Raw genomic sequence first — 27,599 nt, forward strand, 5'->3', positions numbered from 1 at the left:
CAAATGAAGACAGACAGATGGCCAAAAACACATGAAAAGAGGTTCAACATCACTTATTATTAGAGAAATGTATATCAAAACTACTATGAGGTACCACCTTACACCATCCGTAACGGCCATCATCGAAAAGTCTACAAACAGTAAATGCTGAAGAAGGTATGGAGAAAAGGGAACCCTCTTACACTGTTGGTGGGAATGCAAACTGGTGCAACCACTATGGAAAACAGTATGGGTATTCCTCAAAAAACTAAAAATAGAATTACCTTTTGTTCCAGCGATCCCACTCCTGGGCATCTACCCAGAGAAAACCAGGATTCAAAAAGACACATGTACTCCAATGTTCACTGCAGCACCATATACAATATCCAAGACATGGAAGCAACCTAAATGTCCACTGACAGAGAAGTGGATCAAGAAGATGTGGTACATATATACGATGGAATATTACTCAGCCATAAAAATGAATGAAATAATGGCATTTGCAACAACATGGATGGACCTAGAAATCATCACGCTAGGTGAAGTTAGACAGTGAGACACAAACGTCATATGCTATCACTTATATGTGGAATCTAAAAAGAGGATACAATGAACTTCTTTGCAGAACAGAAACTGATTCAGAGACTTTGAAAAACTTATGGTTACCAAAGGAGACAGGTTAGGGTGTCAGGGGGAGGGATGGGCTGGGAGTATGGGATGGAAATTTTGTAAAACTGGGTTGTGATGATGGTTGTACAACTATAAATATAATGAAAATTCACTGAGTTTAAAAATATCCATGATGAAAAAAAAAAATACCAATGGCATTATTCACAGAACTAGAGCAAATAATTCTAAAATTCATATGGAACTAAAAGACCCCAAATAGCCAAAGCAACCTTAAGAAAGAAGAACAAAGTTGGAAGTATTACAGTCCTTGGTTTCCCAGACTGCACTACAAAGCTACTGTCATAAAAACAGTATAATACTAGAATAGCTCAAAGGAACATAACAGAGAGCCCAAAAATAAACCTATACACTTATGGTCTACTAATATATGACAAAGGGGACAAAAACATACAAAGGGGAAAAGACAGTCTCTTCAATAACTGGTGCTGGGAAAATTAACAGCTGCAGGTAAAAGAATAAAATTAGAACATTTTCTCAAACTATATGCAAAAATAAACTCAAAATGGATTAAAGATGTAAATGTAAGACCAGAAGACTCCCAAAAGAAAGCATAGGCAGAACACTCTTTGACATAAATTGTAGCAATATTTTTTTGGATCTGTCTCCTGGGGCAATGGAAAAAAAATAAAAAATAATTAAAAAAAACATGACCTAATTAAACCTAAACAGTTTTGCAAAGCAAAGGAAACCATCTCCAAAACGAAAGATAACCTACTGCATAGAAGAAAATATATGCAAGTGATATAAGCAAAATAGAGGTTAATATGCAAAATATATAAACAGCTGATACAACTTTGTATCAAAAAAAAAACCTTATTAAAAAATGGGCAAAATGGAGTTCCCACTGTGGCTCAGCAGGTTAAGAATCTGACATAGTGTACGTGAGGCTATGGGTTTCATCCCTAGCCTCACTCAGTGGGTTAAGGATCCAGGCTCACAAGCTACAGCATAGGTTTCAGATACGGCTCAGATCTCGCGTTGCTGTGGGGTAGGCCAGCAGCTGCAGTTCCAATTCAACCCCTAGCCCAGGAACTTCCATACACTGCAGCTGTGGCTCTAAAAAGAAAAAAAAAAAAGGGGGGGGGGGGACCAAAGACCTGAATAGAGATTTTCCCAAAGAAGACATACAGGTGGCCAACAGGCACATGAAAAGATGCTCGACATCCTTAATCATCAGGGAAATGCAAATCAAAACTGCAATGAGATATCGCCTCACGCCTGTCAGACCAAATAGGGGCTCTTGTTGTGGTGCCATGGGTTAAGGATCCAGCACTGCTGAGAATGTGGCATAGGGTACAGCTGCGACTCAGATTCAATCCCCGGCCTAGGAACTTCCATATGCCATGGGTGTGTACACATATACAATGGAATGCTACTCAGCCATTAAAAAAATGAAATTTTGCCATTTGCAGCAACATGGATGGACTTGGAGCACATTACGCTTAGTGAAGTAAGTCAGACTCAGAAAGACAAATACTGCATTAATATCGTGTATATGTGGAATCTAAAAAAATACAACAAACCAGTGAATATAATGAGAAAGAAGCAGATTCACAGATAAAGAGAAATTACCCATGGGGAAAGGGAAGGGGGAAGGACAATACAGGGATAGGGGATTAAGAGGTACAAACTATTTTGTATAAAATAAGCTACAAGGATATATTATACAACACTGGGAAGATAGTAATTTTTTCTTTCTTTTTAGGGCTGTACCCACGGCATATGGAAGTTTCAGGCTTAGGGGTCGAATTGGAGCTATAGCTGCCAGCCTATGCCGCACCCACAGCACCGCAGGATCTGAGCCTCATCTGCAACCTACACACACCACAGCTCACAGCAACAGCGGACTCTTAACCCACTGAGTGAGGCTAGGGAGGAAACCTGCATCCTTCTGGATACTAGTTGGATTCATTTCCACTGCACCACAACAGGAACTTCCAGTAAATACTTTATAAATAAAAATAAATGGAGTATAACTTTAAAAACTGTGAATCACTATACTGCACATCCACAACTTACATATTATATCAACTATATTTCAATTTAAAAATATTAAATGGTTTTAAACAAAAAGTGACCTAATTAAACTTAAAAGCTTTTGTACAGCAAAAGAAACCATTAATTAAACAAAAAGACAATCTACTGAATGGGAGAAAATATTTGCAAATAATATGACTGAGGCTAATATCCAACATATATAAACAGCTGATACAACTCAACTTCAGAAAAAAAAGCAAACAACCTGATTAAAAAATGGTAAGAACTGAAGAGACACTTTTCCAGAGAAGACATACAGATGGCCAAAAGACACTTAAAAGATGCTCGAAATCGCTAATCATCAGGGCGATGCAAATCAAAACCACAATGAGACATCACCTCACATCTGTCAGAATAGCTGTCCTCAAAAAGAACACAAATGACAAATGTTAGCAAGGATGTAGAGAAAAGGGAACTCCTGTACACTACTGGTGGGAATGTGAATTGGTGCAGCCACTGTGGAAAACACTATGGAGATTTCTCTAAAGACTAAAAAATAGAACTGTTATATGACCTAGCAATTCCATTCCGGGTATATATCCAAAAAAAAAAAAAACCCCAAACACTAATTCCAAAAGATACATGCACCCCAGTGCTCATAACAATGTTATTTTACAACTGCCAAGGCACGGAAGCAACCTAAGTGTCCATCTCACACACACACACACACACACACACACACACACACACACACACACACTCTCACTCTCTCTCTCTCTCTCTCTCTCTCTCTCTCTCTAACGGAATACTACTCAATCATAAAAAAGAATGAAATTGTGCCATTTGCAACAACATGGATGGACCTGAACAGCATTATGCTTTAGTGAAATAAGGCAGACAGGGAATTCCTGTTGTAGCTCAGCAGTAATGAACCTGACTAGGATCCATGAGGATGCAGGTTTGATCCCTGGCCCCGCTCAATGGGTTAAAGATCTGGCGTTGCCATGAGCTGTGGTGTAGGTTGCAGGTGCAGCTCAAATCTTGCATTGCTGTGGCTGTGGCACAGGCCAGCAGATGCAGCTCCAATTCAACTTCCCTATGCCATGGGTGTGCCCCCCCCCCCAAAAAGAAAGAAGCCAGACAGAGAAAGACAAATACTATGTTATCACTTATGTGTGGGATCTAAAAAATAAAACAAGTCAATATAACAAAACAGAAATAGACTCACAGATAGAACAAACTTATGATTACCAGTGGAGAGAGAGAGAAAGGGAGAGAGGTAAAATAAGAGTAGGGGATTAAGAGGTACAAACTATATATAAAATAAATAAGCTACAAGGATACATCATATTGCACAGAATAGGGAATATACCCAATATTTTATAACTTAAAAAAACTTTAAATGGTTTCCAATTATTCTCAGTATAAAGAAAAATATCAGAGTTGTGGCGCAGCAGAAATGAAACCGACTAGGAACCATGAGGTTGCAGGTTCGATCCCTGGCCTCACTCAGTGGGTTAAGGATCTGGCGTTGCCATGAGCTGTGGTGCAGGTTGCAGACGCAGCTCAGATCCAGCGTTGCTGTGGCTCTGGCGTAGGCAGGGGGCTACAGCTCCAATTAGACCCCTAGCCTGGGAATCTCCACATGCTGAGGGTGTGGCCCTCAGAAGACAAAAAAAGAAAAAAAAAAAAAAAAAAAGAAAGAAAGAAAGAAAAATATCAAGTCCTCCATGTTTTTTACTCATTCCCCTGCAGACAGGCTGTCCTTATTTCATTTCCCAAACATACCAGGCTCTTTCTGTCACAAAAGCTTTACATACGCTGTTCACTTTATCTAGACAACTCTACTCACCATCCGACCTGCCTTTGTTTAGAAAACTCCTCCTTCAGACTTCACATCCAGTATCGCTTCCTTAGAGAAGCCTTCACAGACCTTCCAGACTAGGTCAGATTCCCCTGTGACATTCACCCAGGACCAACAGGAAGCACTAATTGGAAGTATTTACCTCAGTTATAATTTCACATCGTGTGTGTATGATCATTTGATCAATGTCTGTGTCATCCATTAGACAGTAAGCTCCATAAGTTGATGGTAACTCTATATTTTTGCTCACCATGGTATCTATACTACACAATGTTATACAATCTGTAAGGAAATGAGCCAAAACTGGAGCTCGGATCTATCTGATTACAAAGTATAAGCCACTGAGCATAGTAAACAACTAAAATTATTAGATTAACCAGTTTTAACTAAAACCTGAAAAAGGAATGAGCATCATGAATGTCTAAATCTCCAAGACTCTAAAAAGTGGATTTTCTACATTACTAAAACATGCGATTCCCAGGGGAGGCTGGGAAAGTGAAGACCTTAAAATTGAGTTATTACTGAAAAGACATCCTGTGTTCATGGACTGTAAAACTTAACATTGTTAAGATGTCAATATTACCCAAAGAGATTTACGGATTCAATAAAATCTCTATCAAAATTCCAACAGCCTTTTTTTTTTTTTTTGTAGAAATGAGTCAATCTTCAAATTGATATGGAATTGCAAGAAGCTCCAAAGAGTCCAAACAATCTTGAAACGGAAGAACAAAGTTGGAGGACTCACAAGTCTCAATTTCTTGGTTGCTGAATTGTAAATATGCTTCATATATTCACAACTGACTACAAAACCACCGTAAGCAAAACAGCACGGTACTAGCGTAAGGGGAAACATATAGAAGATGAAGAGTCTAGAAGTAAACCCATACATTTACGGCCACTTGATTTTTTGGGAAGGGTGTCAAGACCAATCAATAGGGAAAGACTAGTGTCTTCAACAACAGTGCCAGGAAAACTGCATATCAACCTGCAAAAGAATGAAGCTAGACCTTTACCTCATACCATATCCAAAAATTAATTCAAAACAGATGAGTGAGCAGTATAAAAGACAGGACAGATGGGATTAAGATGGTGGAATAGACGGACTGGAGCTCAACTTCTCTCCTAAAAACAACAAAATTTATAACTAAATGCTGAGCAATCTTCAACCAAATGGACCAGAAACCTTCAAAACGTTATCCTACTCCAGAAGACAAAGAGGAGACCACATCAAGAGGTAGGAGGGGTGATTACGTGACATAAGGTGGGAAGCCCCACAAACTGGAAACTAACTGGTTCACAGAGACTCACCTCCAGTCATCAAAACCATACGGTACTGGCACAAAGATAGAAATATAGATCAGTGGAACAGAATAGAAAGCCCAGAATTAAACCCACGCACCTACAGCCAACTAATCTAGGACAAAGGAGGTAAGAGTATACAACAGAGAAAAGACAGCCTGTTCAATAAGTGGTGCTGGGAAAACTGGACAGCCACATGTGAAAGAATGAAATTAGAACACTCCCTAACACCATACACAAAAATAAACTCAAAAGGCATTAAAGACCTAGATGTAAGACCAGACACTATAAAACTCTCAGAGGAAAACATGGGCCAAACACTCTCCAACATAAACAACAGCAACATCTCAGATCCACCTCTTAGAGTAATGACAGTACAAGCAAAAATAAACAAACGGGACCTAATCAAATTTAAAAGTTTTTCACAGCAAAGGAAACCCTAAACAAAACAAAAACACAACCCACAGAATGGGAGAAAATCTTTGCAAATGAATCCACTGACAAGGGATTAATCTCCAAAATTTATAAACACATTCTGCAGCTCAATACCAGGAAAACAAACAACCCCATCCAAAAATGGGCGGAAGATCTAAACAGACAGTTCTCCAAAGAAGACATACAGATGGCCAAAAAACACATGAAAAGATGTTCAACATCACTCAGGATTAGAGAAATGCAAATGAAAACCACTAGGAGGTACCACCTTACACAAGCCAGAATGGCCATCATCAAAAAAGTCTACAAACAGGAAGTGCTGGAGAGGGTGTGGAGAAAAAGGAACCCTAGTATACTCTTGGTGGGATTGTAAATTGTGCAACCACTGTGGAAAGCAGTATGGAGATTCCTCACAAAACTACAGATAGAACTACCATTTGATCCGGCAATCCCACTCCTGGGCATCTATCCAAAGAACACCATGACTCGCAAAGACACATGTACTCCAATGTTCACTACAGCACTATTTGCAATAGCCAAGACATGGAAACAACCTAAATGTCCATCGACAGAAGAGTGGATCAAGAAGATGTGGTACGTATACACAATGGAATATGACTCAGCCATAAAAAGGAACGAAATACCGGCATTTTCAGCAACATGGATGGACCTAGAAACTATCATGCGAGGTGAAGTCAGTCAGACACTGAGACACCAACATCAAATGCTTTCACTGACATGTGGAATCTGAAAAAAAGGACACAATGAACTTTGCAGAACAGATACTGACTCACAGACTTTGAAAAACTTATGGTTTCTAAAGGAGACAGACAGTTCGGGGGGGGGGTATGCGCTAGAGGTGTGGGATGTAAATCCTATAAAATTGGATTGTGAAGATCACTGTACAACCATAAATGTAATAAATTCATTGAGTAATAAAAAGAAATTTAAAAAATAATGAGTGACCTAATATAAGAGCTAAAACCATAAAACTCTTGGGAGAAAACATACAGGTAAATCTTCATAACCCTAGATTTGGCAATGGATTCCTAGATATGACACCAAAAGCATAAGCAAGACAAGAAAAACAAAACCATACAAACTGGATTTCATAACATTTCACAACTTTTGTGCAAAAAAGGGCATGATCAAGAAAGTGAAATGACGACCTACAGAATGTGAGAAAATATCTGTACATCATAAAAGCTGATAATGGTCTGGCATACTGAATATATGATGAAGATTTACAATTCAACAACCAAGAAGCAAACAACCCAATTCAAAAATGGGTTAAGAAATCTGAATAGATAACTTTTCTAAAGATATATAAATGGCCAACAAGCACATGAAAATGATGCTCAACATCATTAGTTAATGCAGAAATATAAATCAAAACCATGTATCTCATGTCACACCCACTTAAATGGCTTACTCCCCCCCCCCTGCATTTTAGGGCCACACCTGCAGCATATGGAAGTTTCCAGGCTAGGGGCTGAATTGGAGCTACAGCTGCCAGCCTACACTACAGCTGCAGCAACGTAGGATCCAAGCCACATCTGTGAACTATACCACAGCTCACAGCAATGCAGGATCCTTAACCCACTGAGCGAGGCCAGGGATCACACCAGCATCTTCATGGATATTAACCAGATTCATTTCCACTGTGCCACAAAGGGAACTCCTAAAATGGCCATTTTTTTTAAAAGGAGAAGATAACAAGTGTTAGCAAGGATGTGGAGAAATTTGAACCCTGATACACTGCTGGTGGGAATGTTAAGTGGTGCAGCTATAACGGGAAACAGTTTGGCAGCCCAACAACTTAAACAATTACTATATGACCAGGCAATTCTACTCCTAGATTCGGGCCCAAAATAACTGAATACAGGTACTCAAAACAACTTATATACCCACATGCCCCAGCAGTATTACTCATAATAATCAAAAGGCAGAAACAACCTAAATGTCCATCAATGGAAGAATGGATAAACAAACTGTGACACAGCTATTCAGTGTAACATTACTCAGCTATAAAAAGGAATGAAGAATTGATAACATGCTACAACGTGGATGAACCTCAAAAACACTATACTAAGTGAAAGAAGCCAGTTTCCCTGTGGGGCAGCGGGTTAAGGATCCAGAACTGTCACTGCAGTGGCTTGGGTCACTGCTGCGGTGCAGGTTCAATCCCTGGCCAAGGAACTCCACAGGCGAGGCCAGGAGGAAAAAAAAAAAAAAAAAAAAAAAAACCAAACAGACAAAACAAAACTCCTATCAAGAAAGAAAACAAGATCTTATGAGTTGCCACAAATGAGAATATAAACAAAATCCTCAACTGCACCACCCTAGCATTAAATAAGTCCAAGTGGCTATGTCCGTACAATTACTTAGTCTCACTTAAGGAAAGCCCAATGAAGGCACTTTTGCTAAGATACCTATTGCTGGGATCTAGAAGAAAGGTAACTGCAGCACATGGAAGTTCCCAAGCTAGGGGTTGAATTGGAGCTGCAGCTGCCAGCCTACACCACAGCCACAGCAATGCAGGATCTGAGCCACATGTGCGACTTACACCACACTTCACGGCAATGCTGGATCCTCAACCCACTGAGCAAGGCCAGGGATCGAAACTGTGTCCTCAGATATACTAGTCAGGTTTATCACTGCTGAGCTACAATGGGAACTCTTTGACTAAGGCTTGCAACTGCCATATGCTAAAGACAAATGTAGCTTTAATCAAAGAAAAACTGAAAGTGTCATGTATCTATTAAAATAGTCGAAACAGAAGTTCCCTTGTGGTGTAGTGGGTTAAGAATGTGGCGCTGTCACTGCAGCAGCTCAGATTGCTGCTGTGGTATGGATTTGATTCCAGGTCCAGGAACTTCCACATGCCATGGGCACAGCCAAAAAAATAAAATAGCCAAAATAAAACACAATAATAATACTAAATGCCAGCAAGGATGCAGAGAAACTGGATTTCTCATGCATTGCTGGTAGAAATGTAAAATGGTAGTCACTCAAGAAAACAGTTTGGCAGTTTCTTATAAAGCTAAACATGCACTTACTATATAATCCAGCATCTGCACTCAGGCATTTATCCCAGAGAAATAAAAACACAAAAAGCCTGTATACAAATGCTCATAGTGGCTTTATCTATAATAGCAAAAGCCGGATGTCAACAGGTGAATGTTAAATAAATGTTAGTACATCCATACAATGGATTTCGATTCAACAAAAAAGGAGAACAAAACAGGAAACATGCAACACTCTAGATGACTCTCAAGGGTATTAACTTAGTGAAGTCAATCTTATAAGGTTACATACTGTATGATTCCTAGTATATATCATTCTCAAAATGACAAAACTAGCATACAGATGGCGAAGAGATTAATGGTTACCAGAGGACAGTGACAGGAATAGGCTGGGGGAGAGGAGAAGATGTGGGCACAAACAGAAAGGGGGTAGTATAAGGAATTCCTTTGGGGTGATGGACCAGCTCTGTATCTCGACTGTGATCATGCGATTGTGTGATCGAGTTACACAAAGCTCTACATGGGATAAAACTGCACAGAACTCTATACACACGCACAAACACAAAAAGGAATACCTGTTAAAAACGGTTAAAAAAAAAAAAAGAATGTATGAGTTCTGTAGTCTAGTAAACCTACTGTACCAATGTCAACTGCCTGGTTTTGATATTTTCTTTATTATATAAGATGTCAACCACCAGGGAAAGCTAGAAGCTTATATAAGACTCTATGCCTATTTTTACAACTTCCTGTTAGTCTATAATTATTTCAAAAGAAAGGGTTTTTTTTTAAGTCATACAATTCAACAAACATTTACTGAATATCTGCAATATGTCAAATACTATGTAAAGACATCTTGTAATGTTATTCACCAAAAAAGATACGTACTATGATGTCTAAAACCAAATTTTTTTTCAATTTTGATATCCCTGGTTTATCCACTTTAAAATTAAGGTATTTTTGCTGAGATTAATATATTAATTTTCTGTAATACTGCAACTATCCTAACCTTAATTTACTTTTTTTTTTATCTTCTTTTTATGGCCGCACCTGTGGCATATGGAAGTTCCCAGGCTAGGGGTCGAATTGGAGCTGCAGCTGTGACCTATGCCACAGCAACACTGGATCTGAGCCACATGCGACCTACCTGGCAGCTTGCCACAACACCAGATCCTTAACCTACTAAGTGAGGCCAGGGATTGAATCCAAATCCTCCCTATGTCGGATTCTTAACCCATAGAACCACAACAGGAACTCCAAATTTATTATTAACATACTTAAAGGTATACTATGACTTCAACATGTCAAAACACATTTTTTTACACCATTAACAAATATATCAGAAGCTCTGGTACGTATCACCAGCTCTCCTTTCTCCAATGAAAAGAGACCAAAAGGTGCATAAAAATGTGAATTAGGGAAAAAAGTCATTTCAAAAAAAGAAACAAGAAAAACAAGTATGTCTGAACATAAAGTGGGATATAGGAGGGTAAATTAGCTTCTTAGAGTATATCCACACTGGGAAATGGTGCAAAACTAGACCACAAAGGAGGGTCTTGGTAGAAGGTGTAAATGGTATAGAGAAATATGGAGCCTGAGTCCTGAAAATGGGAAAGAGGTTGAAATCTACCCTGCACCAGGAAAATCTGATACCTACGTGTTTGGACGGCCCGGGCTCCTACACGAAGTCCCAATTCCAGCCAGACAGATCGACCTCCCAACATACCCACTGCTCCTCTGGGAAGTCTTTCCTTGTCACCCAGGCTGAAAAGTGGTCTCCCCCTCCTCTGAGCTCCTATAATCACAGAAGTATGGGTTAATCCCACCTCTGAGAATTTACACAGCTTGCACATTTTAATCCATCTCCTCTACGAGCAGGACCTTACAAGAAGGCATTGTACCAAAAACGCTCTAAAAGAGCAGTTCCCATTGTGGCACAGTGAAAACAAATTCAACTAGTATCCATGAGGATGCAGGTTCGATCCCTGGCCTCACTCGGTGGGTTAAGGATCCGGTATTGCCGTGAGCTGTGGTGTAGGTCACAGACCAGAAGCTACAGCTCCAATTCGACCCCTAGCCTGGGAACCTCCATAAGCTATCAGTGTGGCCCTAAAAAGCCAAAAAAGGCGGGGGGGCGGCAGCGGACTAAAACATGTAAACAAAGAGCATTTGGTTCAGGTTTCACGCAAATATGGCTGTATCTGCGCTGTTCCCTATGCCCGAATGATAAACTCAGTTCAATGTTAAACTGCTTTCCCAGTTTTCTCCTTTTACAAGTCATCCTTCGTTCTCTCCTAGGTTTTTTGTTGTTGTTTTGTTTTGTTTCTTGTCTTTTGTCTTTTTAGGGCCACACCCGTGGCATATGGAGGTTCCCAGGCTAGGGGTCAAATAGGGGCTGTAGCTTCTGGCCTACACCACAGCTACGGCAATGTGGGATCCAAGCCGCGTCTGTGACCTACGCCATAGCTCATGGCTACTTTGGATCCTCAACCCACTGAGTGAGGCCTGGGATCAAACCTGCAACCTCATGGTTACTAGCTGGGTTCACTAACCACTGAGCCATGATGGGAACTCCTCTCCTAGGTTTTTAGAAAAGTCTTCTTTTTCTATTATGCTATTAAGTTACTGTTGTAAGTTACCCTAAATTCTCTGTAGAATGAAAACACCAAAGATTATACAAATTTGGCAATACAACATTCCTAATAAGAGTCTTAAAAGCATGGCATATAAGACTGGAAATGGCAGAGCCATTCACTTGAAAGAAAGATCCATATTACTACATACAGAATGAATAAACAAGGTCCTACTGCACAGCACAAGGTATTATACTCAATATTCTATGATAAACCATAATGGAAAAGAATATTTTATAAAGAATGTGTGTGTATATACATATGGCTGAATCCCTCTGCTGTGCACAGAATTTAACACAACATTGTAAATCAACTATACTTCAATTTAAAAAAAAGATCCATAGGCATTCCTATTACGAACCCAACAAGTATCCATGAGGATGCAGGTTCAATCCCTGGCCTCGATTAGTGAGTTAAGATCTGGCGCTGCCATGAACTGTGGCGGAGAGGCAGCTGCAGCTCTGATTTGACCTCCAGCCTGGGAACTCCCATATGCCGCAGGTACAGCCTTAAAAAGGCACACACAAAAAAAAACAGTACAGGGAGCGGGAGGGAGTGGGATGGATGGGGTGCTTGGGGTTAACAGATGCAGACTATTGCCTTTGGAATGGATTAGCAATGAGATCCTGCTGTGTAGCACTGGGAACTATGTCTGGTCACTTATGATGGTGCATGATAATGTGAGAAAAAAGAATGTATACATGTATGTGTGACTGGGTCACCATGCTGTACAGTAGAAAACTGACAGAAGACTGTAAACCAGCTATAATGGAAAAGATAAAAATCATAAAAAATAATAATAGCAGCCCTGGAATTAAACGGAAACTTAAAAACAACAACAACAAAAAAAACAGTACAGGGGATTATTTACAGCTGTATGACCTCTGTTCACCTTTCTGACCCTCATCATAACAGAGGGGAGTCATACTTACCCTAAAGAGCTCTTTTGGAGATGATATAAAATATATGCAAATCATCTAGCAGGTCCTCAATAAATGGTATCAGCTGATTCAGACCTCGGTCTACTATTCAGATGGCCTGCTTCAAAGTGAGAGTATTTTCTACCACAGAATGAAGACTATAATGCTGGACTTTCTCCATTTGATTTCTCCCTTAATCTGATTTCTGACTTTAAAGCTCCTTAAAAATGAAAGGTTACCAACTAGCAGGATGGTTCTGCCAAAATGTGAGCAAAACATTGCCTTGGCACCACTCAAGCACATTTGCCAAGGCATTTTTTAATTCACAAGGGACCCAAGGAAGGGCCATTTACTGAGCTATTCAATGGGGCATGGACATACTATACATTACACTCACAACTGGAATCCCCAATGCCACTACCGCTACTCTCTATAGCTTTCATTATTTAATACTGATTAAATGGATTGGTGAAATCAAAGAAACTATGCCAAAACTCGAAGGTGGCTTCTGAAGCAATTCCAGACTTGTCAGGTATTTTACTTCATGTTCATCTCTATTATTCACCTAAGTCAGACCCCACAAACATTCCTACTATATGCTCTGGAAGGCTCAGTCACATTTTTTTTTCCATCATAACTCAACCAACAATTTCAGCCCTCTCATTTGTTAACTGTATGACCTAATCTCTGAAGACAACACTACTTAGGTAGTCCTATTAGCTCAGCAAGGTTTAGAGATAATTTGTGTAGCATGCCTACACAATCAATGACTGGCCTATAGAAAGTATGCAATAAATTGTAGCTGTTGGAGTTTCTGCCATGGCTCAGTGGTTAACGAACCCAACTAGCATCCATGACGACGCAGGTTCGATCCCCGGCCTTGCTCAGTGGGTTAAGGACCCAGTGTTGCTGTGAGCTGTGGTGTAGGTCAGATCTGGCGTTGCTGCAGCTCCGATTAGACCCCTAGCCTGAGAACCTCCATGTGCTGCGGATGTGGCCCGAAAAAGACAAAAACAAAAAAAAACAAAAAAACTACAGCTGTTACTGTCATCATTAATAAGTATTCATGAATGCCCACTATTCTGCCAACATTGTCCTGAGCACTAGTGGGCAACAATAGGCATAGACGCAGTTCCACTTTAGAAGGTACACAATCTAGTTGAGAGAAAACAACTGTTAAATGGTAAATTGTGTGGCAAAGACTAAGTGCTGAAGGCGACCAGAAAGATACTCCACTAACTTGCAAATACTCTTTGAATCAAGGCAGAAATTATTATTCTCATTTTATAAAAAAAAGAAAATGAGGAGTTCCCGTCTTGGCGCAGTTGTTAACGAATCCGACTAGGAACCATGAGGTTGCGGGTTCGATCCCTGCCCTTGCTCAGTGGGTTGGCGATCCGGCGTTGCCGTGAGCTGTGGTGTAGGTTGCAGACGCGGCTCAGATCCCATGTTGCTGTGGCTGTGGTGTAGGCCAGTGGCTACAGCTCCGATTGGACCCCTAGCCTGGGAACCTCCATATGCCGTGGGAGTGGCCCAAGAAATAGCAAAAAGACAAAAAAAAGAAAATGAGACTGAGAAAACATTCTTGTTCATGTTCACAGAGATCATTTATGAACTCAACAAATTTTAGGCCATGAATTACAGTAGAGTATAAATAGATCAGTTAAAACTCTTTCCATTGTAAATGACAGAAAATTTAATCAAAATTAGTTTAAGCAGAAAGTCTAATAACTGGCTTAATTAACCGAAGCCCAGGATTAGGGACGACTAGGGAAGGGCTCTAAGTCATCACTTCCACCTCTTTAGCCTTGCTTCCTCAACAGTGGTTCTATCATGAACAGTCTCCTCTGATGGTGGCAAAACAGCTTAGTACCTTCTAGTCTTTCCAGAAGCTAACATCCTTCTGGTCCAGCAGGACTGAGAGGGTCTTCTATAGCTGCCCCCATAAAAGTCTTGAACATCCAGTTTAGAGCAGCTTAGAACATATGGTTACCCCTAAACCAATCAATGGGCTAGAGGAATGTGGTGTGCTGGTTAGCTTGGGCCTCGTTCAGGTACACCAAAGCTAAGAAGTTCCTACCCCAACCACAAGTAAGGAGGTGTGGTTCCTAAAACCAACATCTGATGCCACTACTGAGATAAGGGCGGAAGCTAAAGAAGCAAACTATACACGTCCACCACAAGGAACACTGTGACTGCACCCTCACGGAATTTAGAATTTAGGGCAATAGTCCACAAGTCCAAATGTCTGGTAGAAAAAAGGGTTAGAGATACGGTTTCAATGGAAAAGAAACATAACTGCGGTACCAAGTGGTAAGGGCTACAGTGGCTAAATGTCACAGCATCCAGGAACAAAAAGTACGAAGGCCACCAGGGGACTCAGGGACGTCTTCAGAGACATGGTACTAACCAAACTTAGTCTAGGTCAGGGAGCAAATCACTCAGCTACAACATCAGAACAAAGCTTTCCTGATTCCCTGTCAAGAGCTCCTTCCATTACTAGGTCCTAACGGTAGGAAAGAAAGATAGGTACTGAGGCATCAATGGAAGTGACTGCCACCGAAACTCAAACTAGCCGGCAAAACCGCTCAGCACTTACCAACACTGCAAAGGCCTTGTCCACATAAGCAACAGGACCACAAAGACCCTGTCAACCTTAAAGAAAGATGTCTGGGCTAAATACAGTCATGGTTCAAACATACATTCTTTCTTCATGAGGCTTTTATGGGGGGGAAAACAACATAAAGAAAGGGAAAGCCCTTGATCAAATCGTAAAGCATCCTGTAAACATCAGTTATTATGTTTTTTAATTCTTTGGGAAAGATGTTTCAAAGTATTCTATGACTTCTATAAAGAGGAGAATCCTTAATGCTTCGAAACATAGGGACTACATTTCCTCTGGACTTGAGATCAAAACTGTTTCCAGGAAAAGCTTATAATAACAATACCACATTAAACATTGGTGATTTAAGAGCTGGTATGCAATTAAGAGGACTCCACTGTTTCACCAGGCTCTAGTGGCATCCAATTAAGAAATGATATGAGAGAGAAGCTCTTAATTACAGGGGAAAACTTCCACAAGCCGGTGACAGGTGTGCAGGGCTCAAGCTGAGATCAAAGCAGTTGACCACAGCATTGATTTCTCCCTTTCCTTCTTCCCAAAGACACTTAAGTTTGCATGCAATAGTTGAAAAGTAAACTAGACCAAATGACTACCATATTTCAAGCTTTATTACCCTTTATCATGTTAACATCCACCAACCCAGTTTTAAAGGATTAACACCAAAACAGATGGTTTAAACCCACAATAAGTAAGCTTCAGTCATCTGAAATGATAATGACCAAGGTGAATTTATACTCATCGCTAAGACGTTATCATGTTTCCCTAGACCATACTAATTGCAAATTGAAATTATTTCTTTTTCATTCACTTTGTAAATTATCTTAAGAATAAAACCATATCAGAGTTCCCCGATGGCCCAGAGGTTAAGAATTCAGTGCTATCACTGCTGTGGCACAGAGTAGATCCCTGGCCCCAGAATTTCTTTATGCCACAGGTCCAAAAAAAAGAAAGCCACATTTAAGGGGATGTATTTTTCTTCTAATTTGTCTTCCTTTACTCCAAAATATATAAATATATTTGGCAGACCTCGTCTGTCCCTTGATTTAATCAACACAATTAAATCCCAACATTCAACATTTATTTTGCAGTTTGCAGACAATCATACCAGCAGCACATGCATTAAAAGCCAAGTAAACACATTCACATTCCCAAAATCCAAATGGGAAAATAATTTTCCCGCAGGTTTGATTATTCTAAGGTCAAAGCGTGACCTTTCAAAGAGATGGACTCTTACAAATTAAACTGTTTGTTAACTCTAAACACATGACAGGGCATTGATGCTGCCACAAAGGCACCCATTTGTTGAAATGGTCCTTTTCCAGCAGAGTCTGTTCCTGCTGCCAAAGCAGAGCTCTCAGAGGTCAGATCTCCAAATGCAGTGTTGGAAAGCAACTCCAGAGAAATAAGTACACTCTCACATAGGATGAGTCATTATGATAAGAAAAACATAGCATTTAGACTTAAATACTAGTCATATACTACATTCATTCAAGCAATTATTAAGTGTTGATGGTTCAAGGAAGGCACATAAATGAATAAACTATTATAGGTTCCATGACAGACATCAGCAGGAGATTCATGAAGAAAAACAATTAATTCTGCCTGGAAAAGAAAGCAACAGCTTTACAGAGGAAGTGATGTTGGCACTAAATTTTTGAAAATACAATAGGGCTGTGTATGACAAGTCAAGAAGAAAAGGACCATTTAAACAGAAGTAATGACGAGAGTAAAGGTGTGACAGTGTAACAGCATAGGGTAAATCCCAGGGATTGCAAGCAGTGGAAGTGACTCTGGCTGCAGAGGAAAGCTACTGTCTGGACAAGATATGCTGAGTCTGAGCTGAGGCAATAGCTATGCGGAGGAGAGAAAGGCACAGATTTGAGAAATACTAAGGTCATAATATCTATACAGCTTAGTGACTGCAGGAGTATGGGAAGATGAGGAAATTCCAAATTTCTAGCTTGGGTGACTGAGAGAATGGTGGTGGCATTGCTTAAAACAAGAAACACAAGATAAGAAGGTTTAGGGAAGAAGATAATGGGTTCTGGTTTTGAGTCAACCATGTGACTTTAAACCAGTCACTTAATACTCCTAAATAAGTATCCTAGTTAGCAAAACGGTTAGGATACCACTTACCTCAAAAGTTGTAGTTTGTGTTAGAGAGAATAGTGGATGAGTGAAGGGCTACATTACCCTCTACCTACGATGCTGTGGAAGAGACTGCTAAGAGTGATAAGGATGGAGTAGGCACAGGTAGTTGCCGAAGTTCCAATGAGGGACCACAGAGAGGGAAACCTAGGGGATGTGGGGAGACCACCGGAAGTTAACAACTGCTAAGAAAGCCATCAGAACAAGCAGGCTTGCCCGACTAGTGGAGGTACCAGATATGCCTCAGGTCGTTGGGTGGAGGATGGAGTGTGGGCGGTCCTCAAACTCCTGCATTCAGATTCAGACCAAGGGCAGGAGTCTGAGGACCATCCTTCTGCTGATTTGAATACACACCTTACCAGATACTAAGGAACAGTTACTGCTCGACCCCCCACTTCCCCTGAATGATAAAACTGTAGACCACCAGATGGGGGCCGGGGGGCAGAGCTTCCATGCCTGCCCACTAGCATCTCTCACAAGTGTTGTATTTTAATAAATCTATTCTTGCCTATCACTTTGTCTCTCGCTGAATTCCCTCTGCAAGGAGGCAGAAAGAACCTGAACCTCAGTGAATCCAGACACCAGATAAGTGAATCTAATTTAAAACCATGGGTTCGGAGTTCCTGTCGTCGTGTAGCGGAAACGAATCCAACTAGGAACCATGAGGTTTCAGGTTCGATCCCTGGCCTCACCAAGCGGGTTAAGGATCCAGTGTTGCTGTGAGCTATGGTGTAGGTTGCAGACACAGCTCGGATCTGGAGTTGCTGTGGCTGTGATGTAGGTCAGTGGCTATAGCTCCAATTAGACCCCTAGCCTGGGAACCTCCACATGCCTCGGGTGCGGCCCTAGAAAAGAAAAACAAAAAAACCATGGGTTCAAGTCCCAATCCGGGTTTTGCCTGGATTCGAGTCCTGGCACGCGGGGTCACGTTCTGGCTAGGAAGGCCGTCAGTGCTGTCAGTTTCAGCAGCATCCATTTTCCCTTTCCTCCTTTTAACACAGACACACCCCTATACTCACCCTCACCAAGATTTAACTGAGGCGCACACAACCCAGCTGGAAACATTTCTCAGGTGTCAGAGCTAGGTATGCCATGTTTCTAAGAGTAATGAATGAGAAGTGATGTATCCAACTCTCAGCTCCCCCAAAGCAAGTATGTGCCCTCTATTCCCTCTTCTCCCTTCCTGAGACCAGAAAGTAAATTCATTAATGAGCTATCCATGAGCATACAGATGAGGGCGTCATCCTGAGGGATTTCTTGGAGCAGGACCTCTGCTCACCCTGGTCAAAAGAGACCTACTTCTTAACTGTTATGTAAGAGATAAATGTTTGAGCCACTGAATTTCTGAGTTTCTTTTTCAGCAGCTACCCTGCACTCTAACTATATACCCCCAAACTTCTAAACCCTGCAAGGAATTGTGCAAGACAAATCTCAGGGTGCTAAAAATCTACTAGATATTGTTAATACCTTTAACACTGGAGAGGGGAACATTTAGGAGCAGATACGCCCGTGTGTACTCACAGACATAAAATGAGAAAAGAGCTGGATTGATGTATGAAAAGGACCAGGTCTATAGCCAGTGAATCAAGATTGAAAATTCTAGTTTTTTATCTCATACAAGTATCCGTAATAAAACAGTTAACTCTTAAAAGATACAGTAATATGTAGATTACTGCCTCACACTCAAATCTATAATCTGGAACAAAGGAATCAATTATGACATTCCTAGGTAGAGAGTAATTTACATGAACATAACCATGCCAGACTAAAGTATGAGGGGCTTAGGAATTCTCAAACATTTTTTGCACCATAATCACACATACAAAATAATGCAGGGCAATGGACCCAGAAAACCAAGTAGTTAGGCTATGTCTTGATTGTGTTTAAATGTGATACTTACTAGAAGCTAAATGAAACAAAACCAGCTTCTGCTCAAGGACCTAGGAGGTGGCTATTAATGGAACTAGCTCTTAGATCTCTTGGTTGCTATTAGGATGTCACACTATCAAAAGCCACACAATCTAGGAGTTTCCCAGTGGCTCATCAAGTTAAGGATCTGGCACTGTCAGTGCTGTGGCTCTGGTTACAACTGTGGCGCGGGTTCAAACCCCGGCCCAGGAACGTCCACATGCCACGGGTGTGGAGGGGAAAAAAAGCCACACAATCTAATTTATCTATTTATAAGACAGATGAGCCAAAACTCTTGAATTTGTGAATTTGGCCACATGATGTCACCTTTAGGGCCACATCGGGCTCTAAAATTGCCAAAGTAAGAAAACACTTTTCAAAGGAAAAAAAGTATGCTCTGGGAAGAAAACAGAGAAAGAGTTTCTAGTTCCAGGTTATCCATTTTCATACTCTATGACCTTAAATTAACTGACTTCTCTGGGTTTCCAGTCCTCAGCTATAATACCGACAGTGTGAGGGTGGAGAATTGATGATCTCATCCAGCTCTATGATGTTCCAAGGTTCATAAGTATTTTAATGAGTTAGCCTCCCATTATTTTAATGCTAATATTTCGATATAAAAAAATAACATCACTTCAATTTATGTAAAACGCATACTTAAGGGAGGTTCCCTGGTGGCTCAGCAGGTTAAGGATCTGGCATTATCACTCTGTGGCTTGGGTCACTGCTGTGGCACGGGTTCAATCCCTGCCCAAAGAATTTCTACACACCACAGAAATGGACAAAAAAAGAAAAAGACATATTTTATATATACCTGTATATAAAAAAAACTTATAAGCAGTTTCTGAGAAAATATAGTGTAGAGGTTAAATATGTAGGCTCTGAGTCAGACTGCTTGGGTCCTACTCACAGCTGGATCCCTTCATTATTTTAATTATTTATTTATTTTTTATTATTTGGCTGCACCCATGGCATATGGAAGTTCCCGAGTCAGGGACTGGATCTGAGATACAGCTGCGACCATGCCACAGCCATGGCAGCGACAGGCCAGAGATTCAAACCACACTGAGACAGAGACAATGCCAGATCCTTAACCAGCTACACCAAACACCAGGGCAAGCTACTTCCTGTCTCTGAGTCCAGCTTTTTCTCCTATAAAATGGAGATGATGAGGATTAAAACAAATGTTGCATGTGGAACACTGTCAGATGAACAACAGTGTCAGCCAGCATTATCATCATTGCTGAATACAATGACCAAAGATGAAAAAAAGACATGGTCCTGCCCCAAAGGAGCTACCAGTTTGGTTCAAGAAACAGGTCAGCAGTAAGAAAAAAATTTGTCTTTTTAGGGCCGCACCCACGGCAAATGGAGGTTTCCAGGCTAGGGGTCGAATTAGGAGCTGTAGCCACCAGCCTATGCTACAGCCACAGCAACGTAAGATCCAAGCAGTGTCTGTGACGTATACTACAGCTCACAGAAATGCCAGATCCTTTAACCCACTGATCGAGGCCAGGGATTGAACCTGTGTCCTCATGGATGCTAGTCGTATTTGTTTCCACAGAGCCATGACAGGAACTCAAGAAAATGTTTTAAATAACAAAATACCTTCCTAGGAAAACATTATGCAAACATGAGTTGACATTATTACATACGAAGTTAAGACGATAAGCTCAGACTGATTCTGAGTGGGGGCCTAGAGAAATCCATCTCCTAGCCTAGCCACTGCAACACCTTCATACTAGCAGACAAAGACAGAAGCCTAAATGTGTTCTTAAAATCAAATAAAATGGAGACTTTTGAGACTATCCTGAACGACTCCTATTCAACCCCAATATTCAGCAGAGAAGGCAAAGATCCAAACAACATAATGCAGTCACTTTTGGAAAACCAACATGCCCTGAGAGAAAAATGAAAAAACTGGTATAGTACCAAAATCCAGACCCAGAAAGCTTTCTTCATACTATATATATTTTATTTTAACCAATACACTACAGCATTCAGACACATCAATAATTAAACACACTAAACATTTTGGTTGATGTTCCACTTAGGAAAAATACCATCTGCATTGCTGAAACGCTGTAAACAGAAGCAATTTTCAGGGAAGAGATAACCTGAACATGGCTGCATAAAATTAAGCTTTCTAGTCTTTGAAATCAGGTCCCCCACTTGCCAGCCACCTGCACCTCTTTAAATGAAAATACGCCAATGTGCTCACCTGAGAGCCACCAAGTGATTCACGAACACTAGGTACAAGCTTCACATGGAACTTCCACACCAAAAAAGGACACACTTACGTGCTGAGGGGTAAGAGCAGCCAGGAATGAAATAAAATCTACTTTAACTTCTGTACTTATTCCTAGAAGACTTAAAACTGGGATTTCAACTTGAATGCCCTCATGAGAAGCTACAGCTATCACCTCCTTCCCTGCTCTTTCAACCAGTTCTCCACACACTGCCCTGTGTTCTAAGATTTTCTGATCAAGGAGCCTCCCTCTTCTTCGCTCTATGGACCAAGATTAGATCAAGATCCAAACCTCACATCTAACTATTCCCTAAGTTCCCTTGGCCTGTCTCGCAGTTGTACTCCCACCCCAAGGCTGTTCTCACCTCCCCCGTCCAGTTATATTCACTCAATACTTTCCTTACCCAGCACTTCACGCTGGCCTCTTCTCTTCAACTGTCCCCAAGAGTTAACACAAAGCTCATCCAATGTTTCCTTCATACAGTTGAAGTGAAATTTAAAATTTATCTCTTAAAACAGTAGTGAATTCTCACTAAGCCCCAGCTAATCTAACTATGACAGTCACATAATGATTACTACCTCACCTAGCATTTTTCAATTTAAACGGCATCCTCAGAGTTCCCGTTGTGGCTCAGCAGGTGAAAAACCCAACATAGAGTCTGTGAGGATGTGGATTCCCTCTCTGACCTCACTCAGCAGGTTAAGGATCCGATGTTTCCGCAAGCTGCAGTGTGGATTGAAGATGGGGCTTGGATCCAGCAATACTGTGGCTGTTGCGTAGGCCTGCAGCTGCAGCCCTGATTCAATCCCTGGCCTGGGAACTTCCTTATGCCACAGGTGCAGTGCTAAAAAGAAATTTAAATAAACAAATTAAATAAAACATAAAACACAATAAAAGGCCTCTTCACATTCATCATCTCATTGATCCTCACAACAGGTCGGCTATCATAGTCCTCCTCCAAGTCTCAGCCAGAGAAAAGTCAGGTATCCCAAGAAATTCAGTGAGTAAGCAGCAAAGCTAAACTTCAACCAAGTTTGTAGAAACACAAATCAGTGCCCTTTCTATATATGCACTCACTCTCTTCATTACGAGAGTCTACTTCATTTTTATTTTTATTTATTTATTTTGTCTTTTTGCCTTTTCTAGGGCCGTTCCCGCAGCATATGGAGGTTCCCAGCTAGGGGTCGAATCGGAGCTGTAGCCACCCACCTACGCCAGAGCCACAGCAATGCGGGATCTGAGCCGCATCTGCAATCTACACCACAGGTCACAGCAAAGCCAGATCCTTAACCCACTGAGCAAGGCCAGGGATCGAACCCGCAATCTCAAGGTTCCTAGTTGGATTCGTTAGCCACTGTGCCACGACGGGAACTCCCCATTACGAGAGTCTAAACAATAAATCAGATGTCTAGTTGTCCCTTAAACAAATTACCCGGTTTGCACAGCAAATTCCTAGAAAAAAAATGAACTGTCAGCTTAATAGCGTCACCATGAAATGTAACAAAATGGCACTGGAAGTTGGCCTTTTTTTAAGATCCTATGGCCAATGATGAAAGAAGCATCAAATTATCCCAACAGTTCAATAACAGAGTTAGTCAAGAAGGGAAAAAAAGCAATACTCATCGAGCCCTACTAGGTTCAGGCATACACTGGGCACTATCACATACACTAACCCTAACACCCCTGCGAACTGGGCATCATATCCCCAACTTTGCGCATGAGCAAAACAAGGCTTATGCAAGGGGTAAGGATTAGTCATTGAGGGTTAAAAAGTTTATTCAAGACCATCCAATAAGCGGCAGTGCCAAGATTTAAAAACCCAATCCCCAAACCACAAGTCTGAGGCTATTTCCAGTGACTACACCACGCTCTGGCACCGTTTAAAGAATTCCTAAAACTGAGTATGTCTGGAAGACCTCTAATTTTGATAAGATAATCAAAATACTCCATGTACCTTGACTGCTGTAATAATACAAGACCAGATGGCAAGAAGAACAGATATCTACATCTGATGACACACAGTAATTCATGTACAGTGTATTACTGAGACAATCACTAAGAGCTTACTAGAAACTTCAATGTATCTTCAGAAGGTCTTATGCTGTAACTGAAAACCTAGCATGAGCTTTAAATGTGATAAACTGCTCACCATTTATTAACTGAGATACCTTAATTTGGTTACTTAAATTCTCTGAATTTAGTTTTCTGCATATGTGAAATGGAAACAATACCTACCTCTAGGATTCTAATTAAGATTTAGCGATAATGTGCATAAAATACCTAGGGCTAGAGTTCCTGTCATGGCTCAGCAGAAATGAATCTGACTAGTATCCATTAGGACACAGGTTCAATCCCTGGCCTTACTCAGTGGGTTAAGGATCTGGCATTGCTGTAAGCTGTGGTGTAGGTCACAGACACAGCTCGGATCTGGCGTTGCTGTGGCTGTGGTGTAGACCAGCAGCTATAGCTCCGATTTGACCCCTAGCCTGGGGCGTGGGCCTAAAAAGATAAAAAAATAAAATACCTAAGGCAATGTCTAGCATGTGGTAGCTAGTGTCATCCTTTGCCCTGTGTGGACATTCCCAGCAAAAACATGTAGATAAAAATCAAAAATTCAAACATACAATTTTCCAAATATAATAGGATGTTTGGTACCAAGGAAAGTAAATGTTCAGATGACTATAAAATATTTTTTTCTTTATGATATGTTGGCATTGGATAGACAAAAACCTTAAAAAAAAAATTCCCAATGACAATCGAAATCAAACTCAGCTTTTTTGCCTTGAATCACTAAGCAGAATTTCCTCCCTGTTCAGAAGATCCTCTAGTTACCTAGTAACCACCTGTCAGCCCCAAACTAAAGAAAATTGGCTCAACACTGGGCTAATTACCCAACCAGCCTGAACAATCTGAAACGAAGTGTAGAATAAAGAGAACTGTCAACCAGAATGTTAGTGAAATTATCCACAACAGGAGACCTGAGAATCCAAATACCACTGGGCAGTTATTTCCATGAGAATAAAATCACAATTTATGAGCCCTGCAAATTATGCCATTATTAAAACAAACATCCCATTGAGGCTACAGCTATCAGATAAATGGCTTTATTGTCTGCATTGTTTCATCCACTGCAGCAAAGAGGTGCAAACTGAATGAGCAGTTACCAGAAGCAGCAATTTTTAGGAAATTACAATGCAGACCTCAATCTTAAAGCTCTCTTTGTGTTGGGCTGTAAATGCTCCGGAAAGGAAGAGGGGAACAGAGAAAATCAACTCTTCTCCACTGCCCCCAAACTCCAAGATCCTGACAACTTTACAAGCAGGACTCATCAGCTAGCCCTGCACTGTCCTATTTGTTTTTTCCCCCAGTAAGTCATTCCTGGGCTCACCCAGGAGGAAGAATCTGAATGTAGCAAATCCATTTTATTCACCAAGAACCCTTTAGACAACTCTCCAGCCCAAGTAAACAGACAGAAGAGACTAGAAAATGGCCCCTGGATTCTCCACTCCCACAGAACAAAGTACCTCCAGCTACAGCAATGAGAATTAATGACTAAGTACAAAAACATGGCATCATTCCCTCCCATTATTAGGGGGAAAAGCTCCCTTTACAATAATTGCTGGCACCATAAACCTCAAACTGCATTTTCAGACTTAAATGGGAGATCTGAGATACCACCCAATGGCTATCCTGGGCCAAAGTCTATCATGGAACAGGGAAGGCAAAAGTAATCCCTTCAGTAATAGCTCACTGAACTCCACAAAGCTACCAATTTTGGAAATGGAGGGAAGGAAACTAGCATCATTGGGTATCTGCTGTTTGCCAACCACTCTGAGGAACAACCCTCTGAGGAAGAACAGATATGCCTTATTGACAAGTGAGAATTTAAGGCTCAAAGAAATTAACTTGTCAAAGTACACAGCTACTAACCTAAGATCTGAATTAAAGTTTCTCTGACTCTAAATTCTACGTACCTTTAGCTTTTCATTTTTGCTTTTTTTGTGCTACCTATATTAGTTAGTAACCTAATAGAATACACTTTTTAAAAAACCTCTAGGATATTGATTTTACAGAGTTCTAACACTTCAAGGCAGCTGCAGAAGAATTACGATGTCATCATACAATTCATTTTCAAAATTCTCCTTTAAGAGTTCCTGTTGTGGCTCTGCAGAAATGAATCTGACTAGCAGCCATGAGGAAGAAGGTTCGATCCCTGGCCTTGATCAGTGGGTTAAGGATCCAGCATTGCCCTGAGTTGCGAGGTAGGTCGGAGATGCACCTCAGATCTGGCATTGCTGTGGCTGTGGTGTAGGCCGGCAGCTATAGCTCTGATTCAATCCCTAGCCTAGGAAGCTCCATATGCCATGGGTGAGGCCCTAAAAATAAAAAAATCCCCTTAATCCTACCAACAAATTTGTGTGGTATGATCCTCCCCAACTTTATATAATAAGAAAATTGAGGCTCAGAAAGATTTTATCATTTGCTCAAGGCAGCATGGAAACCAAAACCCAGAACTATAAGCTCAATGCTGATGCAGCTTTATCACCATGCCAGACTTGAACACAGGCATAAAGAACTCAAAATTCTGCTGTGAAGTTCTTTGCTTATTTATGAAGAACATCTGCTCATAATTAATAGCATGTGGAAACTGGGCATGGAGGAGGGAAGGAAGGAGTACCAGAGAGCCCTCTAAGGCCTCAGCTCCCCGAATCTAAACTTTCCTCTTTCAAGAAAGCTCACTCAGTCAGAGGGGACACGAAAAGCACTCTGGACCACCAAATGAAAGCTGGGCTAGTGACTTACAGGGATGAAGGCCAGTTATGAGTCAGGCTCCATGTGAGGCTCTTCCTATACACTGTTCCTCCTTCCTCACGGTCCTGTGGACGGGTGATAGGGTCCCTATTTACAGATGAGTAAATCAGACTGAGGCATAAAATGGTTTCTCCAAAGTCACCCAACTAACACAGGGGCAGACTGGAGATCTAAATCCAGACTGTTCTAACTCTAAACCATTGTTTAATCTATAGTAATAGAAGGCAGACCAATGGTTGCTTGGACCACAGGAGGAAGGGATGGCACAGGGGTACCAGGAAACTTTTGGGAGGCAAGACATATTCACTCTGAATTGCAGTGATGGCTCCACAGACGTACGCCTACACTAAAACTTAATTAGCAAACAATATTAAATTTGCATCATTTATTGTCAATTTTACCTCAAAAAAGGCTGTTAAGGAAGGAAAAACACATGTTTTTACTAACAACTTATCATGACCCCAGAATATCTGCCCTTAAATTGTGTATCATCACAGGGAAACCAGGCCAAAGAGTTCTTTCCTCAACCAATGCAGTTCTGAGTTTATATAGACTATCAGTCACTGAAAGAAAGTTTTAGTTACCTAAGATTAACAAACTATTTCCAAACACTCTACAGTACTTCAGAATACATTTCCAAATAAATAAAATGTTGATTACAAAATGTAGCCTGATAAAAGGATAAAGAGTAATAACATCACACAAACCAGGATTGAATCCCATCCTTCTTCTTGCAAGTAAATCTAGTCAGGTTGCTAAATCTGTTTCCAATTCCTCATTTATAAAATAAAGTGGGGAGTTCCCGTCATGGCTCAGCAGAAATGAATGTGACTAGTATCCATGAAGATGCGGGTTCCATCCTTGGCCTCCCTCAGTGGGTTAAGGATCCAGCGTTGCCATGAGCTATGGAGTAGGTCTCAGACATGGCTCTGATCCCAAGTTGCTGTGGCACAGGCCGGTGGCTACGACTCTGATTTGACCCCTAGCCTGGAACCTCCCTATGCCGTGGGTGCGGCTCTAAAAAGACTAAATAAATAAA

General features: G+C 40.9%; 1 protein-coding gene across 24 annotated transcripts in view; it reads right to left on the reverse strand.

The window, feature by feature from the left end:
- The window catches only part of FAM168A (family with sequence similarity 168 member A), a 218,617-nt gene that overhangs the window by 176,990 nt on the left and 14,028 nt on the right, over positions 1-27,599 (reverse strand). For 7 of the 24 annotated variants that reach the window (XR_014814612.1, XM_084975208.1, XM_084975205.1 and 4 more), the window contains exon 1: positions 26,552-26,648. The exons of the other annotated variants lie outside the window; for them this stretch is intronic. The gene's annotated coding sequence lies outside the window, so the exon portion shown is untranslated. Of the gene's footprint in view, positions 1-26,551; positions 26,649-27,599 lie in introns of those variants that run through there. 24 annotated transcript variants of the gene reach the window in all.

This window comes from Sus scrofa, chromosome 9, assembly GCF_054392235.1.
Source record: "Sus scrofa isolate SSC_HxYL_T2T_F1_AM1 chromosome 9, Sscrofa_HxYL_maternal_Yorkshire_Landrace_v2.0, whole genome shotgun sequence".
Lineage (NCBI taxonomy): Eukaryota > Metazoa > Chordata > Mammalia > Artiodactyla > Suidae > Sus > Sus scrofa.